The following is a 4,511-nucleotide window of genomic DNA, read 5'->3' on the forward strand; positions in this document are numbered from 1 at the left end:
TGGAATGATTTGTGTCATGCTAAGGAAGTGGGTGGTTTGGGCTTCATGAGTTTAATATGTCAATGATTGCTAAGCAAGCTTGCAGAGTGGCTACAAATCCGGACTCCTTGGTTGCACAATTGTATAAGGCGCGTTACTTTCCTGAAGGTAACTTTTGGTATGTTACTGCACATGCTTCTCCTTCTTATTCTTGGTGTAGTATTTTTGCTCCTATAGATAGGTTCTTTATGGCAGGTTGGTAATGGTCAAAAGGTTTTTGTGTGGAATGATGCATGAATTCCTTAATTAATTTCTCACAAACCGCAGGTGCATTGGTGCTACAGGAAATACCATCATACCAACTATGGTTAACGAGCTTATTGTTCCCCCAAATGTTTGGGATGAGCATAAAGTTCGTGCTGCTTTTTCTCATGAGGATGCAGAAGCTATTCTTTAGTTCCTTTGAGTACTAGAAGTCAGGAGGACAGGTTGACTTGGCAATTGGAAAGAAAAGGTACATTTACTGTTAAATCAGTCTATCGTTCTTCTTTTTCAAGAAATGCTTCTATTCTTTCTCCTGTTGTTGTGGCTAATCAAAGGGTGTGGTAAAAGTTTAGCATCTAGACATGTTGCATTGGAGTCTCAGATGTGTGTAATGTGCAAGAAGCTAGACTACAAAATATCTATGCCTTGACTGCTCTTTTACTAGGATAGTACGTACGTTCTAACTTCTAAGTACTAATTTCAGCATAAAAAACAACAGCTTTGGGAATGATTCTGATCAGATTGATGCCTTGAGTTGGGTGCAATAAAGCTCTGAGAAGCTTTCTAAAACTGCCTTTGCAAAGATGTTGTTCTTTCTGTGGGGAATTTGGAAGGAAAGGAATGTTGAGTATGGGAAAGCAAAATCACTTCAGCTTGTGATATAGCTCTCAGGTCTTCTACCAGACTTAATTAGTATTACATATTCCACAACTCCAAGCTTCAACTAGTTCACAGTATGGGACGAGTTTTGAAATGGAAGACTCCTCCTCTGGGGGGTGGTTAAAACTGAATTTTGACGGAGCTTATAATGGTGGGTATGGAAAGGCTGCATTTTTGGTAGGTGATGCTAATGGTACTCTTTTAAGTGCAGTACGTAAAGTAGTTTATCATGTACAATCTGCTGAGCATGTTGAGTTGATGGTCTGTAGAAAGGCCAAGAGTTTTGCATTGGAGCACATGCAGTTTGCAGCCTGTCATATTTGAGACTGATTGTCTATTGTTAAAGCAACAACTTTGCCAAATTATTTTACAGAACACTTCTGTTCTTGAGACTTTATGATGATATATATTACTGAAGATCTTGAACTCATTCCCAGTTCAAGAATAGTCCATGCTAGAAGGGAAGCCAATACTGCTGCGCACCTATTGACAGCTTATGCTTCTGCTAATGAGCAGAATTTCTTTTTTTCTTCTAATGTAATAAATACTGAAAAGAAGGTACCCTGAGTTTACTTGATTATAAATAAAGCCTAACCTCCTTCAACTCAAAGGGAAAAAAAAAAAAGTCTACTTCAGTACCAAATGCATTTTTTCTTTTATTCCAGCTGTACGTGTATTTTATTTGAGCTTGCTAGTGGATTTAGATTTGTTTCAAACACTAAATGACATTTGACGTACAGTGATAGGTACGTATATTGCTTACTTTCTTGGTATCCAATTAACTCTCCATGGTAAGACGAATTCAAAAGTGTTTAAGGACCAACTTATTCTTCTTTTTGATAAACGAAAAGAAAAAGAAGGAAAAATTTAACTTGAACAACCATTGAACATTTGAACCATAGGTGGAAAACTCCTAGTAGAAGATAAGGTCAGCTTCTCAGAGACTTGGGCGTGAAGCAAATTAAATAAAGAGAAGCCAACTTAATCTGACTAGAAGAACAAGCGTTCTACCCTTATAAAAGGTAACCCCTGCCCAGTGGCGGATCCAAGATTTGAGACTTGTTTAGGCTAATTAGAACAATCATTATTATTATATTTTTTTTTTGCATAAACCCAGACACTATCACCAAAACTCTAAAAAAAATTCTCTAATATGCAACACAAAATGCACATCTTTAAAGAAAAAATAATCACAACATAATCGGAAGCCAAAGAAAGCATCAAGAAATTCCAAAGCCCAACAAAAGCTTGACTGCTTGAGCTAAAAAACCAGTCCCTGTTTGATGTTTCCAAACACCCACCAGAAATAGTGTACACAAACAAACCCAAAACCGATAGCCCCCAACTCACCAAGCAAAACCAATAGTAAGAGCAGTCCCAACAATCCCAATCCTCAACTTATACACAAAAGCCTAACTCACAATTACATCCACCACTGGTAGCAAACAGAATTGGCTAGCTTCTCCTTCTGCAATTTCTTTAAGAAAACCCCATTGGGAAAAACAGAGCAGGAAGAAGAACAAAGATGTATCAAAAATTCAAAACAGGAGAGATCGATCGAGTTTCATACCTTATTTACGAGAAAGCGAAAGAAAGATTGTTGCTTTGGAGATTCCTTGGTCTGCGTCGCAGACTGAGGCTACTAGACAACAAGGGGCGAAATTTTCCACAAGAAGGGAATATGGGTGTGGATTGCTTGAGACATTTCGCTTTCGAAGATAAGTAGTGTGAGGCTCCATCAAAAGAAAGATTGTTTCATTGGAGATTCCTTGGTCTGCATCGCAGACTGAGGCTACTGGTCAACAAGGGGTGGGATTTTCCACAAGACGGGAATTTGGGTGTGGATTGCTTGAGGCATATATTGGGTGTGGATTGCTTGAGGCATTTCGCTTTTGAAATAAGTAGTGTGAGGCTCTTGTTGCTTTGGAGATTCCTTGGTCTGCGTCGCAGACTGAGGCTACTGATTTTCCACAAGAAGGAAATTTGGGTGTGGATTGCTTGAGGCATTTCGCTTTCGAAGATAAGTAGTGTGAGGCTCTTGTTGCTTTTGAGATTCCTTGGTCTGCGTCGCAGACTGAGGCTACTGGACAACAAGGGTGAGATTTTCCACAAGAAGGGAATTTGGGTGTGGATTGCTTGAGGCATTTCGCTTTCAAAGATAAGTAGTGTGAGACTGGACAATAAGGGGTACGTGAGATTTTCCACAAGAAGGGAATTTGGGTGTGGATTGCTTGAGGCATCTCGCTTTCGAAGATAAGTAGTGTGAGGCTCTTGTTGCTTTGGAAATTCCTCGGTCTGCGTCGCAAACTGAGGCTACCGGCCAACAAGGGGTGAGATTTTCCACAAGAAGAGAATTTGGGTGTGGATTGCTTTAGGCATTTCACTTTCGAAGATAAGTAGTGTGAGGCTCTTGTTGCTTTGGAAATTCCTCGGTCTGCGTTGCAGACTGAGGCTACCCGTCAACAAGGGGTGAGATTTTCCACAAGAAGAGAATTTGGGTGTGGATTGCTTTAGGCATTTCACTTTCGAAGATAAGTAGTGTGAGGCTCCATCGAAACGCACAAATCTTACGTACTGAGTAGTGTGCGGTTGTGAGCTGCTGTGGGAGATTGGGAATACACGCAACTTTTATAGATAATTTTTTTCTTCTTTGGGCTAGTAAGGGCTAAAGATAGATATATATACTTAAGAGTTTTTGGCCTAAAATATTGTTTAGGCTTGAGCCCATATAGCCTTCTACTTCCTTCCGCCCCTGCCCCTGCCAATTCTTCAATTCAAAAAGAGAATAATATATAGTAATTAATCGAGGTTGGAGGTAAAGAAATTAAAAGCGCAAAATATATGTTTTTCAAAATCAGTAACTTTTGTGACTGGCTATGCCAAGAAGCAAGAAGTAGTTCGTGACATATTGGGCACCTCCATTCCCTTCGACTCCCTCAACCTTGACCTGCCAGAATTGCAAGGCAAGCCAGAGGGCTCGCTTGGCTGCGATTCAAGTAAACGGTCCAGTTCTTGTGGAAGACACTTGCCTCTGCTTCAATGCTCTCCAGGGTTTACCTGGACCATACATCAAGTGGTTCATGCTGAAGCTCGGACACGAAGGTCTCAACAATCTATTGATCGATGGCGTATGAGGATAAATCGGCTTATGCTTTGTGTACATTTTCTTTTGCATTGGACCCAATGCTGAGCCTATTACATTTGTGGGTAAAACTTTGGGCAAAATAGTTCCTGCAAGAGGATCAAATTATTTTGGATGGGATGCAATTTTTCAGCCTGATGGTTATGAACAAACTTATACCGAGATGCCAAGGGACGAAAAGAATAGGATTTCTCATCGATCCAGAGCTCTTCCACTGGTGAAGTCTCACATTGCTGAAGCTCAATACACTTTCATATAGACCAACCCCTCTGTCAGCTTAATAGAACTGCTAAGCTTTCTTTATTTTGTTATGCAAATAAATGAATCCCTTCTATTAATCCCTGATTAGTAAGTGTCAACAATCTCGTTATATTAGGACCCTTTTCCTCTACAACTCTTCTTTCTCATGTTTTGCAATCGACTCCCTTGATAGTAACATGCATATATATGAGACGAGAACGATATA

At 40.0% G+C, this 4,511-nt stretch overlaps 1 pseudogene; it reads left to right on the plus strand.

The window, feature by feature from the left end:
* The first annotated feature begins 2,584 nt into the window (after positions 1-2,584).
* Positions 2,585-4,304, plus strand: LOC112171006 (annotated as a pseudogene).
* Positions 4,305-4,511: the final 207 nt, after the last annotated feature.

The sequence above is a fragment of the Rosa chinensis genome, chromosome 6 (genome assembly GCF_002994745.2).
Source record: "Rosa chinensis cultivar Old Blush chromosome 6, RchiOBHm-V2, whole genome shotgun sequence".
Classification (NCBI taxonomy): domain Eukaryota; kingdom Viridiplantae; phylum Streptophyta; class Magnoliopsida; order Rosales; family Rosaceae; genus Rosa; species Rosa chinensis.